General features: G+C 41.8%; 1 long non-coding RNA gene across 3 annotated transcripts in view; it reads right to left on the bottom strand.

Annotated features, from left to right (window-relative positions):
• The window catches only part of LOC147234977 (uncharacterized), a 65,845-nt gene that overhangs the window by 19,399 nt on the left and 31,582 nt on the right, over positions 1–14,864 (bottom strand). For 2 of the 3 annotated variants that reach the window (XR_015106063.1, XR_015106065.1), the window contains 2 exons: positions 4,571–4,779; positions 1,414–3,722 (listed from right to left, as the gene is read on the bottom strand). The exons of the other annotated variant lie outside the window; for it this stretch is intronic. This is a non-coding gene — a long non-coding RNA (uncharacterized LOC147234977). Of the gene's footprint in view, positions 1–1,413; positions 3,723–4,570; positions 4,780–14,864 lie in introns of those variants that run through there. 3 annotated transcript variants of the gene reach the window in all.

The following is a 14,864-nucleotide window of genomic DNA, read 5'->3' as shown; positions in this document are numbered from 1 at the left end:
ACTTGCCTAAGGATCTTCACATTGTCTTTATTTAAGTGATTTACGTTTCTTTTTTTTTTATTTGCCCATCAGACAAAATAAGGAATGCTAATTTGCAGTTTTGGGAGTTATTCTTTTCCCATTTGAAACACAATGTAACGAATGGATTCGTCAATATGGAAATAATCTTCATTAACATTCAAACCTAAAGCCAACAACGCTACACAAATTCTGTCTGAATAATGCACCGTGTTTCCTGTGACTACAGCAATGAATCCTACTTATTGAACAATTCTAATATGACAAGTGAAGGGATCTCAAGGGCATTTCATATAGAATATAGTGGTATTACTGATCATTCAATAGGACCAGGAGGATCCAGCTTTAAATCACCGCAGCCATTCATGTGCGATGACACTCAATGCTTCTTGGGTTGGAGACAGGGTTTATGAGATGAACCGTAGTAAGCGAGAAATCTTTCTTTTCATATTCTTTTCTGAGACAACTAAACATTTGGGATCAAAAACAACGTCATCATTTAAGACGGAGTTGGAGTGTACACACATACGGTGTCTGCAACTCTAATTCCAAGAAATCCTTTTTGTATCTAAATAATTTTTGCTTTAATTACAAGAACCATAACAATGAGGCAGAAAGATAAATAAATAACTTCTTCTCCGCCCTCTCTGGAATTGTGCTGATGCAGAGGCCTGCCTAAGCATTATAAACCTAATTAGCAGAAGATTACTATGCAGTGTGCAAGGCTGTGGTCCAGAAAGACATCATTAGGTCTTCTGATGGGGATATGCCTTCAGCACATTGATTCTTTTTTGCTCCAAGAACAATGCAGATTGCAGAATTTATAATTGGGCTTTCAGGTCACTTGTGACTTCACTACCACTACGTGTAGCTGCTTGATCTTCATTCGAACAATAAAAGAAACTAAAATGCATTCCAGCAGTTCAAGAGTGAAGGGGCGATCAATGCTTGACCCTCCCAAAATGATCACTGACAATAACAATAACAAAAGGAATGCAAATAAGAATAACAACAACAACAACACAATACTACTACTACTACTATTAATAATGATGATAATAATAACCATGAAATGATAATAAAAAAAAGACCTTACTGTTTCCCAATTGGAGGAACATACTGAATGAAGCAGAGAATTTTCATCAATATATTTTTAAATAATTTATACTTTTTGGCCATTACACATTCATGATAGTCATCGGAACGTCCTCAAAAGAATTCTGTATTTAATGGCAGTACATGCACTAACCAGACACTGATATTTGTTCAAAGCACAATTTTAACCGGAATACTAATCAGTCATTCATCACGATCGGCTTTTGTTTAGGCTTTTTTATTTGTCAAATGTTTACAAAGAAAAATAGGCGTGTTACCTAACTGTTACACATCGGTATTTTCCCCCATAAAATGTACAGGTTGCATCTCTAACCAGTTTTCACATGTTTTCCGTTTTGGCACATCTGCAATTAAGACCAATCATAGTAATTGTTTGGATTAAAAATAATCTTTTCATTGTGCATCCCCGGTTTTGTGTGTCTTCGCATTCCTCAGCCTCAGTCATTGTAAACTCCCTGTGTCTCTGAGGCCTACTTCCAATATACATGCAATAAAATCGCTCCCAAAATATTTCCCACAATGTCTGTCACTTTGCCACTACTGTCAGTGACAGTAGTTACTGCATTTAAATCAAACCCCGCAGAAACAAACATTAACTACAATTGAAATTAACATCATCTACAAAATAATCAAATCAAAATAACGTTCGCAGTGACCGAGCCACCAGGTGATCCCCGCCTGAAAATTGTCTTCGGCTTAGCACGCAATTTTGTGTGTTTATTTTGAGCAGAACGTGTTCACATCTCAAATGGAGGGAAATCAACAATGAAGCCAACAAAACAACATCTTCAGAAAAACAAAAGATGAGCCCCCTGAGTCCTCTGTACCACAAGATCCTGACCATGAAAATCACAAATAGAATCGCTGCCAAGGCAGAAACACCCATGAGGCCATCACCCATGAATGAGTTTGACTTCTAAAGCTCAGCTCCATTATAGGGTAAAAAAAAATGATTGTCCTACGCTTCAAGTTGTTTAAAGAAATAAACAAAAGCTTTAAAGTTATTTATTGTTATCCATAAACGGCCGCGATACCGTTAAACTGGAAACAAAATACTACATGAGAAATGACAACATGACAAAGGTTCCCAACCTTGATGGTCTATCCCAACAACCCTTTCACCCTGTTTTGTCGCCGTGTCACCGAGATGACACGGGCTTTCAGAAGAATCCGCAAAATCCATAGATTTTCTGATCCCCGCTTGTAAATCACAAATCACGGCCTTCATAATCGTCCGCAATTATCCGGCCGCGCCAGAAGCCGAAAGAATTCGAAGCACCTTGCAGTATTTCGGGAAGACACTAGACGGGATTTTGCGCGAAAAGAACGTCCGGTTTTAAATTGGATCTTTGTCCTCAACCGCCTTTTCAAACCATCGGGTTTTTACATTTCTGCATTTGGTCGCCCGTTTAAGCATTTAAGATGTTTGTGGCACCTTTCGCCTCAATCATTCATGACACAAGTCACGACAAGCATCGGGGTCTAATATCAAACAAAAGTTCCTGGAGGGATTTTCTATCAGACCCCTCTGGTGGTCTTTCAAATATAACATCATGAAAGTCAATCTTATTAATTATTTTTACTTGATTAAAGCCCATCTGATACCTGATTTGTTATTGGCACCAGTATGAGTTGAAAAACATGCAAATCAATATCATAAACATAAAATGTTTGACACTGATGCTCTAAATTAATTAATATCCAATTCAGATCTTTGAGGATCTCCTTAAGGAATGTGCAGTGCATTTCTGTTTTATTTAGTTCCCTTTATTTATTTTGATAAAGGAATATTTATGGTATCACAGCAGGATGTCACATGTACACTTGTGGCTCATAGGCTAGGAATTAAAAATAATGATAAGCATATATATTCCAGTGCTCTCTTGGGTTTGCCCGGTGCACCGCTAGCATGTCTTTGCTTACTTTGCATTCCCCGATGCGCTTTCAAGAGAGTTTGGCTAATCAAATTTGTTCGCCGCCTGCCTATCTGGGCTCGTCCTATGCTCGTCTCCTGAACCTCGTTCTCCGGTGATTGTAACACAGCACCGCGGCCCTGTTTGAGGTATGATAATCAGCTGATTAGCCAGCGAAGTCATTTTCCCAGAGGCTCCTTTGTGTGCAAAATCCTCACACTCAATTGACATGTGGACATCATCAAGCTGATGAAATGCAATTGTAATGAACAAGTGAGGCAGAGCATCTGCAGTGGGACCCTGGAAGAAAAGGACCCTTCCCTCCTGACATGCTAATGCTGAAAGCTGCACTCTGCCTGTTCTCCCCATGGGTCCCTCATGGAAATGTGAAGAGATGCATATTCAAACCGGTGCCTTCTGAGGGGGCTAGATGTACGGTAAAGAGATGGGAGGGAAAAAAAAAACACCCTGTGTGGACTTGGCCAAATGCTAATTCTGAGACAGATTATATTGCATCACGCGCAGTAATGATCTGACAGTTCATTTGTGAGGAGAGTTCAGGATCTGAGGTTTAATGCTTGGGTGGACGCAGGTGCTGAGCCCTCGCTCCTCAGAGCTGTCAGAGGAAGGCAGGGGGCTGCTGTCAAATTATCCCAGTTAAAAAGGCTGAGGCGCCTGCAAATATGAAAGACATTTAAGAAATTAATGCATTCGTATTCAACACATATTTGCAACAGTGTTTCATTAGAGGTGCGCTAGTTATATTAAAACTGACATGTGACCTTTCACATTTCTCTAAGGCACCCAGGAACATTCTTATTACATACATGCAAGAGTCAAAGAGAAGGTAATTGTGATAACTAGCAATAATTAAATAAACTGGCATGATACCACCGGCATTTCCCTCGTAAATTTTGGTCTTTTGACGTTGAATGATTTGTGGGATGAGCGGGATAATTGCAAAGGGAGGCTTGAACCTATGACCGAGTGCCATCTTGCCCCGCTCGTTTCTTTTCATGCCTACAACGGTTGGCGCCACCAAGGAGACTTATTTTACCATCATCATCACACGTGTTCATTATAGAGAGATATTCCATGCAATAATTGTTCCATCACATCAACCTTTTTCAATAAACAAAGAGGAATTCTGCACAAACTGTGGCGCAGATTTCGTGAAATAAAGGCGGATGTATTTGCCTTTGCATGCAGCCGTGCTGTCTGAGTGCACCGCACATTAAAAATATCGGCATTCACACGAAGAGAGAGCGATTTTCGTAACAGTTGGCAGGTCAAAGCGAATAAACAGGCCGATGATGCCATACATATTGTTCTATATGGATAGATGTAGGTCATTACACTTATGGCCTACAGCTGAGCTGCGATGTGGTGACAGGACCTCTGGGCTCGGACCTCGGAGACAGAGCAAATGGGCAGTCAGCAGGCCCCCTGCTTTCTGAGTCTTTTGGGTCATTAAGGTGTCAGGGGCTGATAGGGTCAAAGACCCTGAAAACTACCTTACTCACCTCAACGCTATCCCTAGCCCAATGTAAGCGCAAGTAGACGCCAGGCTCTAAGGCGGGCTCCCTCCCACCAGGTGTTCAGGATGGCATACATGTCTTCAGGGTATGGAGTGCCGCTGGCCACCCAGGACTACACGTGGTGCTGGGGGTCAAACATGGAGCCACGCTGGACCAGCTGTCGCTGTGCTGTTCACCTCAGCACCGAGCCAGACCTGCAGAAGAGGGCCAGATGCGCACACGCAGTCACTCCTCCGCCGCTTCCTTCGACACAAGTCCGCGGATCCGACTTGAAATGCTTGACTAAATGTCGCCAAGATCACCGCGAGGAAGTCAGCGGGTCAGCCGTGATCATGAAAGAAAAGTGGACCGTGCAGGAGCGAGGAAAGTGTTTTGTTCTATCCCCTCAATAGGGTCACTACTTTCCTTTATATTCAGCATACAAGGGTAACCATTAATCTGAGAGAGTCGAGCCTCCACGCTCACACGTGTACGCGCACAGATCACAGACTCCGCGTTCCTTTGGAAGCAGCAGCACTCCATCTTCTGTCTAACTGTAGCTAAAAGCATGAAAGCAGCAGTGAGATTTCATTTGGCTAACTGACTGAAGGCACCCAGGGAGTAAAGCTCACTGGAGAGATTTATACACCCAGCCTGATGCCTCCTGCTCCCTATAATAGAACAAAAGCTTGTTGTCTCTTCCAATTATAGATGTCAAAACACTTATTTTGAGGGTTGTGATCTTTTTCCCTTTTAATCTGCAAAGATAAAAGGTCTCAGCTTCATTAGCATGCGTTTTCTCCCCCAAGACTCACATTCCCTGCAAGCACCCAGCTCAGCCTTACAGCCTATTACCCACTCCTGGGGCCATTAAGGTCTAACATTAATGATGTGTAATTAGCATATGATGACAAATAATAACAATGCACTCCCACTCAATATAATGGGGGCGGGGGGGTGGAGGGCGTGGAGTAATAACACGGAGTCCCACTGTTCCCCCCCTCCCCACATAAAGCTCACAATATCTATTTTTTATTGCCCGCCCCGTTGTTCGGAGCTATAATAAAGTGGCACGTAGTATTTGTACATAAATTATTCAAATTAATTTGTTTATCGAGAAACATCACTATCGTAATACATCACTAAGTCAAAATGCTTAATCTGCACAAAAAAGACCGCAGCTTAATGATACTCAAGGCTCAGGGAGAAAAAAAAAGGATGTGGTTGCAGAAGAGATTTCCACGCGTTAATTTGAAATAAGATTGTGCGCTTGTATCGCAGAAATCTCCGAAATTAAGTGATGACCCAAGTTGATGGCAGCAAATAGAAACGTGAAATTATTCTACTATAAATAAAATGACGTTGCACTCATTAAATTAATCAAAGGGGCTAAGGGGGGGTGGTAATATGTTCTGATGAATTACTCATTTTAAGTTAATGACCGGAGGAACTCCAGTTAAAAGTAGGGATATGAGTAGACAGGTGATCGATTATGTTATAGGACAGAGGCAGAGCAATCAGAAGTGACAGCCGGTCTTCAAACAGCTCTTCTCTTCTATTAAAAAAACAGGGCTGCCTGTTTAAGTCAGCTGCGGGTCTGGAAGAAAACCATACAATTAAAGAGACCCCACATGTTTACACACGCATTCATATGCAGCTCCAACATGGAGTATTTTCCATTGTGCTCTGAGTAATGCGGCGCACCCCACGTTTTTTTTTTTTTTTTTTTTTGTTATTTCTCACATCTGTCACAAAACAACCCATCACCAATTATACTGAAGCACAAACATGGTCAGTTTCAAATTTGTTAGTTACCTCCTGTAAAGAAGATGGTGGGGCATCTTGGAATCAAACTAATCAAAGCACCTCAAAAGTGGAAGCAAGATAAACATATTGACAAACACAAAAGTGAGGTGCTGTTGAAATAAACAATTGTGTCTGTGTGTGTCTGCTCATGTGAGTGGTAAAACTGTGTTTGTCAGACAAAAGGAAAGGAGAAGGACTTTCAATTTGTTAAGTGTTTATAAATGTGGAGCTGTTGCTTTGCTGGTTGCCTTTGCAGATGTTGAAAAGGCATCGCATACTGATAATAACAAGTATTTGTGATATAATGTATTTATCTGTCCCCAGAAATATCTCTCTGAATGAGGCAGAAAAACATAAAATTGTGGTCCTGGATGAAGTGCAAATAGCAAACATTCGCTTTCAAATTCAATTTGCACTCCGGAAAACACAGACGTTCTCCTTATTTCTTTTTTTTTTTTTTTTTTTCTTCAAACCAGCAAAGCAGGGCTATTTGAAACCCTGTTTACAGCAGCCAGATCTCAAATTGACTTGCTAATGTTAACTTTTATTCTGTTGCCATGGGTTACCATGTCGCATGATTTGACACCGAGCTACAGACACTGCTGATTAGTAGCATCCAGTTCTGTCCATCTCTGTGCATCACTGAACCATCTGGTCATTTATTCACTAATAAGCCCCTAATGGCCCAAATATTCAGGGGCCTGTCATTGTGACATGGCAGAAAATGCCTACATCTTTCAACTTGCGTTGACATGTTGCTTGTTTCACATCAAAACTCGTCATTTACAGGAGAGGAACTCAGAGGGGTAAAAACTTGACCTAATCTACAGTGTTAACACCGAGCCAAGGAGCTTTGTTATCCGCTAGACTGACAGAAAAGATGTTAATGCATTCATCCTTCCCCATTTCAAGATCTTCTTTTCTGCCACAGCGAGAAGGATATGAGTGCTGTCAATAGGAATTTGATTATGCACACATTGATTCTACACTCAAAAGGGAGAGATTATGCACAGAGCAGACTGTGAGATGCTGCGAGAGATTGCAACATCCAGCTCATGGTTCTGCAATGTGTTCATGTCGGATCTGTCATTTGTCGCCAAAACATTGACTTTTTTCGCCATCGGATGTTTCCAGATGAACAAAGCCAGCTGGGACTGTAATTGCTGACATGTAACCATAAATTTAACCTTTCCTGGGACACTGGTGGCAACCAATTAACTATCCACTGAGTAAAAAAATAAAAGGATAAAAAAAATCCACAATTATCTGTCTCATTATGGCTTTGTTGGCCCTCGTGTTCAAAGAGCAAAGAGCAAAGGAGATGAGTTTCATAAACAAATTTCTGCTGATTTTTTTTTTTTTTCTTTTTTTTGTCCACTTCTCGTTCCGAATTTCTAAATTCACATCAGCGTCCGACAGAAATGCATCACAGTCGGGTCGGGTACGAAAACGTGTGATGATGTCATTATGATTTGTACGCTTCGGAAGCGCGGAGGAATACGAATACCCCGTACGTAAAAAAAATAAAATAAAATAAACACTTTAATACAGAACTCCAAATGAAATCCCTTAACAGCCGGTCTCTATCATGGGTCTGACCGAAGTGTGAATGAGCTTCATGTTGGCCGACTGGTTGCAGAACCTCTCTGTCAACTTAACTAGCAGCCCAGGATGGTGTGAATGTATACTTAACTCCCTGTCACTTAGCGAGGCATGCACCCTGAGTCTCCATCAAGACGAGCTAAGTAAGATGGAAGACGAGCTGGCTTTGGCTGGAAGGGAGAGGGGAAATGCCACCTTTCGTGAACTCGCCAGGGACCAATATGTCTAAGACTTATTTGAATGTTGTGCTGAGGGTGAGGGGATTCAAAGCAAAATGTATCTTTCATACCGTTAATATAATTTCTACTGTAGACTGTTGAAAGGAATCGCTTCATAGATCAAACATTAATAGGGAAATCTATCTGTGTATCTCTGCATGTATGTATGTATCTATCCAAAATCATGAATCATGTTTGCAGGGAGTGAAATGTTTAATGCGCAGACGCGGGGCGAGGGGGGGGGGGGGGGGGGGGGGGTCAAATATGAAGCGGAGCGTATATTTGGGGTCCACTTTTTAGCACTGCTAATTAGCCGAAGAATTCCAATACAAACATTCTGGCCTGTCTGAAGAAACGGCAGCTCTGCGGTCTAATTTATGTAAACTTGTTCCATTATATAGGCTGCTGAGAGTATCATTAAGGTTTGCTTGGTTTTGAGAATTTTAAAAGCAAACCTACAATAAAGCGCAGTCGGCTCATCTCATTTGCTCGCCGCGTCGCAAGTGTATCCTAATGAACGGCTTACACAATGCGACCTGCCGGGGCAAATAATTAACCTTAAGTGAAACCAATTACATATTTTCCTGCCATGGCGGACGGCTCAAAAATCTATCACATATGGCTCTTTCGAGGAAAGCGCTGGTAATAAAAGAGGATTCCGGGCAAATGCGTTACAGCAAATGAACACTGAGAAGTGTCTTTATGCGAAGAGTGATATCTAAAGAGGAGGAAGATAAACAACAATTATCCTGCTCTCCCTGTCAGCACAGCATGCCTCGGGTCAGTCCATTAGAGATCACTGTTTGGTGCACTCTTGTGCCGGAATAAGAAGTGCACCCGTTTATGGCCAGGATTTTGACTGGCAGTTGGGACCTGGAGACCGTGTGTGTTGTGAGCTGCCTGTGAATGCAGTGGTGAGGAGGGGTGGGTCGGGGTGGTGTTGGGTGGGTGGGTGGGTGGGGTGGGGTTGGGGGGGGGGGCGCTATCCAGACATAAACTTCCGCTGTCAGCATGGGCAATCATGGCACTTCATTGTCCAGCAGCATCATTACAATATGGTTATCATCTGAGCTTGAGTCTGACACCTTCTCCAGGACCTCTCCAATCACCCCCATAGTCGGCTTCAGTACAAGGCAGTCAGGGCAAATCTCTGCTTTGTGCTTGTCTGCCTTAATAGACTGGATGTCACTTCTGCCTGTGGAATGTGCCTGGTCTTCAGCTGTCAGTCAGAGGCACGGGTGTCAGGCCGGAGCGTGGCTGGAGCCGTCTGGATTAGAGGGTAGTTACCATAGCTGTCAGATTACTGACAGCCTGACACCCCCTCTCCCAACTTCCTCTTATTGTTTCTTTGTTTCTCTCAAACATCCTCCAGATGGGAGAATTACCAATCGAGAGTGAGTGAGAGAGACAGAGAGAGAGAGAGAGAGAGAGAGAGAGAGAGAGAGAGAGAGAGAGAAAGAGATGTAGCGAGGTAGGAGAAAGATACAACAGCTGAGGTAGGGTTTTAAAAGTTCGATGCCACGTTAGATTTGTGATGAAGTAAAGCGTGCTTGGTAGCTTCCCATAGAGAGCCAAGTGAGGGAAGAGTGAGGATGAAAGAGAGAGCATTACACCTATTCCCACCTCTCCTTGTTATCTGTGATATTCGTGTCAAGATAGGTGATTGTGTTGGTCATTAGTGTTCCTATACCCAACAGAGTGTCTTAGTTAGTACCTTTGAGGGAAGCTTCATCTTCATTGAATATTCACCTCTACGGCTGCACCTGTCTCATTCATCAGAAGAAATGTCGGAAATGTTCTTAAAATTTTCCCTTTTTTTCCAAGACAAATGAGCTGGCTTAATGTAGATATGGAGACAGGCATGATGAAAATCACTTATATCCTATAACCCATAATGAATAATGGAATCGTCCGTGGTTCCTGAAAGTATTTTAATGATTGAAGAAACTGTGGGTAGGCTACGGGTCAGCACTTGTCTTTACATTTTTCATCCCTCTCATTTATGTGACCCTGTACGGTTGACACTGTCACTCTCCCGTCTCTAAATGAGCACCGGGCTATCTGCAAGCTCTTATATTAGAGAGAAAGATGACCACGGACGAGAAAATGTAAATTCCATCGTCCGCTCAGACTTTTTTTTTTTTTTTTTTTTAAAGGACAACATGGGTCGTCCCCGTAATATTCAATAAAAAAAATCTGTTTTGAGTTTAATTTCACCAAAAAACATATTTCAACTTTATCAATGGGTATCAATCATTTTGAAGAGTATAATAATTTCTATTCTTTTTTTTTTTTTTGAGCCAAAATTAGGGACCGATTTTATTCTTACTCCTAGGTTAATATACCGTAGGTACAGCGGTAAATCAACTGGTTGGACTCCGTCACAAGCTATATCAGCGTTCAGTTAATAACTCTGATTGATTTTCGCGGAAAGGAAAAAGTTCTCACTGCAATATGTTTGGGTTTTTCTAATTTCCATTTCATTACTTTGCATTATTGTATTCAAAATCTACATTGTAGGATTTTTGATAATCAACAAAAAAAAAAAATTCCCTTAATGTATTCCTGCAATTTAAAATATATGTGTATTTATTTATTCTTATATATTTTTTGGGGTGATAGTCATTCTAAATCCCACTTCGAAACAGATAGATAATTTTCATGTGTTAAAGGTTTTTTTGAAAAATAAAAGTTTCAAAAAGCTGCCCGGATCTGCCTCAGAGATTCTCTCCTCAGCTCAAGCTCCACCTTTCCCAAGTCACATGAATGCTAGTCAGATAGTCGCTTATTCGTGCACGCGAGCGGACCAAGTGACACTGACATGAAAACGAAGCCATTTTGGCCGGTGAAAAAAAAGAAAAAAAAAGAAAAAGACAAACAATACATTAAAAGAAAAAAGAAAAAATGGATTCTCGACCTGCCCCTTCTTTCAATGGCCTCAAGCAGTGAACTTTAGAAACAATTACATGGCTGTAAAATGAAAGGAAATGAGGTGTTATGTTTGTAAAATACAGTGATACACCTCTTCAGCCCCTGGCCTTGGAATTCTACCATGAAAATAACCGAAGGCAGATTACAGTTTGCCCTGACCTCCAATCCCCTCTAACAAGCACGGCTACTAAAATCAGTTGCGCTGTCATGTACGGGTAAAGATAATGAGGATGGCCGTCTGAGGAGAGACCGAATGCAAAACAATTATAGTTAGTTACAGGAGCACAGGTTAATATTCTCTCATGTCCCTCTTCTCACACGTTCCCTTTTGTCCGACATCAATCTTAATGAAAGTTATGAGGCCTGTCCGCAATGATAAGCAGCAACTCAGGCGTGCTCGATGTCAAGGCTTCCACATTATGGCTCCCCTTCAGCCTATGTTTTGCATAGCCTAAAGCATCTATTAAAATCCCCTTGTAAAATTCATAAAACAAAAATGTAGTGGGTCAAGTCTAGAGGGAGCCAAAGTAAGCTGCTTATTAGCAAGGAGTCGAAAACACAGATCCAATTACAGATCCTGAACAAGGAGCACTAAGAATCAGCATTGGGGAATAAGTATTTTCCTTTTCTCTCCCCTTCAATTGGCCTAGGTGCAGAGGAGAGAGAGAGGTATCAGAGAGCAGGATCCACGAATGGTAATTACAGTGGGAGTGTTTAGTGCATGAAGCTAGAGTTGGAGCCATTCAAGTACAAACTCATGTAAATCTTCACTTTGCCTCAGATAGTAAATTGGTCGGGTTTAAGAGGAATCCCACAAGGAGAGGAGGAGAGGGGCTACGCCGAGAGGAGCCATGAGCTCCAGAGATATGTAAAGAATCTCTGTCTGGAATTTAAAGGGCTACAAATTAGACCAGACATTAGCCTTTTTCTTTTACAGAGCCAGCAGAATGTGAATGAAACAGAATAAATAACTATAAGACGGCTTTCCCCTCCCTTCTTATAAGATGACATTAATCCTTTCATGTGCAATGACAGCTTACAGGGTTTGACCCTCTCCCCAGACAGCCCTATAAAACCAGGGGATTTCTTAAGATCCCACCAAGAACACGCTTCCGTTAATAAGAGGTCTTGATAGAGGTCTACACCCCACATATAATACTCCAGTTTACATCAACTTAGCCTATTCAACGCGCTCATCAAACGGCTCCTATCAAAGCAATTGTACCACATGGTGAAATTCCATCCCCATTTGCACATTTATTTTCAATTGGAATCGGCGCCGTCCGTAACAAGCGGGCAGCGCTTGTAAATTTTTTTTTTTTTTTTTTTTTTTTTTTCATCCTGGGTAGTGGAGGCTGAAGTGTCTCTCAAGCGTACAATAGTGTGAGCGTTTGAGCCCTTGGAAAGAAACAGATCAAAGGCGGCAAGTCTTCCCGCCGCCGCAGGGTTTAAGCTGTAACCAGAGCCCGCTCGCTCTCCACATCTCGGATAGCGCATAGTGGTGGGTGGCGAGCTGACTGATTGCCAGGAGTGTACTGTCAGCATCACTCTCTCCACAGAGGACCATGATGGGGGACAGTGTGCCGGCAATCTATGAGGGCCCCCGCACACCAATAGCGACGGCGCTTCGGAGACGGCGGCGGCCTGCATCTCCCATAATGACCTCTGTGGGTAATGTGTTACACTAATATGTGGACGGGGTAATTCATTTGTGCAAATGGACAATCCATCATTTTTTGATTTTATTTATTTTTTTTCCCCCACCGATAGTGAATTCTGCACAAATCTAAATGGATGTCGTATTAAGTTTTCAATAGGTTCGTGAAAAATAAATGGGCATTTTCAAGTAGGAATCAATAGGAAAACACAATACATTTCTAGAAGTGATATCTAACTGAATGCCATGTTAATGCATTTCCTGCATGGGAAAAATTTCATTTTGGGTTTTTGAAAAATTTCAATTTTGATGAGAAAATCTCGTTTTATCATGCGGATTAATCCTGATATCGGCGATCAGTCGGAAATGTGCAATTACGTACTTTTATATGAACACACCGGTTTGTTTAGTAACCATATCGGGTGCCATTTAAAGAATTCGATTTTTGTGTTTTCTTGTAATTGCTACATGCGGCAGTGGGCTATGAGGAGACCCACCATGTCCTTGCATTATTGTGGTTTCAGGTCTGGCTTATGGGCTACGTTGTCCACCTGACATTCTCTCGTTTACTCTCTCTCTCTCCTTCCCTCTCGAGCCTCGTCGTACTCTTTGGGATATTACTGTAAAGTAGTACAGTGTCATATATTTTGTCATTTCCGTCTCCATAATGTATTAAATGCATTATGAGTGGACACACTGGAGTTATGAAAGGGACTGAGGTAAGTGCTAGGTCCTCGCCCCCTTAAATGAACACTTACACAGTTGTAGGAGTTAACAGACACTTGAACAATTACCAGCAAATGTTACAAGGCTGACATTATCAGCGGGGAGCCTACATTACAAAAACGCTCTTCAACGCGATGGCAGTGGAGAAGTGGCCTCTTTGTATCGCATCACCTTGCTTTTTTTTTTTCTTCCCCCCACCGGCCCTTATTTTTCCCTCTCCCTATTCAGCCTCATCTGTTGCAAGTGGACCGATACGCATGGATTTCTATTTGCGGAAAAAGAATCATGCACAAAGCAAATAAAATCTGCAAGATATGCAGTTCACAACATCTGCTAGTCAGTTTATGCGGATTAATTGGAAGTCTTTGTGCTGTGATTTGAGTTGAGTGCAGTTTGACTAACATCTTAACCTACTTAGTGCAATTAGTGCTTCATTAGAGAGGCTAACTAACTATTGCTTCTCTCCATAATGATGTGCAAGAGTGTAGACATAAAAGTACATAATCAATGGTTTCCAATTACTCCACAAGTGCAACCACTATTTCAAATAAACTGGGTAATAATATAATAATATGGAGCCATTACAAAGTCTAAGGTAGCAGAACCATTTAATTGCAGTGTTCTTCTGAGCTCCAGGATTTTTTTTTTTCCCACTAATGAAGTGTCATACAAAAAAGGCTGTATTGATTTTTTTTTCACCACACAGCCTCCACCACAAATATGTAATTATCCTTTTTATATCTGGCAGGGGATTAAAGTAATCTATAGCATCTAGCCTTTGCGCTTCCCTGACAGGGTTGTGGGGCTTTTACCCTTTTCAAAATATGCAGCCTTTTGATGAATGAACTTTAAACAAAATGCTGTTCTGTTCTATATTGTTTTGTCTAAAAACCTGTATCCTGAAGACATCATGCTGCATGTACAGCTGCCTGAGCTTTCAGTACACAATCATGGCATTTCAAGCCCTGTCATCCATGAGCCGGGCAGTTAGAGCTAGCCATCAGCAGAGGCACTCACTTACACACACACACACACACACACACACATACACACACACACAGAAACAGGCTGGGCAAACACACACACAAATGAAAACAGCCACGCACTCACACAGTTTCTTTGGAGATCTTTGTGAGCGGTGAGCTCAATAGAATTCATCACAGCTGGTTAATAAGGTTAATTTCATCCAATAATGTGCCCATGAAAATCACTACTTCCTCTGGAGCAGCACACAAAAGCTCCCCGCTGTTCACTGTCAAACATCCACACTCATCCTCGGGCTTCACATAATAGCAGCGCAGCCCATTTAAACTTGAAGCGAGCTACTTCTCTCATCTCTCACTCGCTTCCTCTCCCTCCT

This window comes from Fistularia commersonii, chromosome 4 (assembly GCF_037954325.1).
Source record: "Fistularia commersonii isolate RoL2024-O1a breed Wild chromosome 4, RoL_Fcom_v1.0, whole genome shotgun sequence".
Classification (NCBI taxonomy): domain Eukaryota; kingdom Metazoa; phylum Chordata; class Actinopteri; order Syngnathiformes; family Fistulariidae; genus Fistularia; species Fistularia commersonii.
The sequence above is the reverse complement of the archived record's forward strand: the minus strand, read 5'-3'. Positions and strand labels throughout refer to the sequence as shown.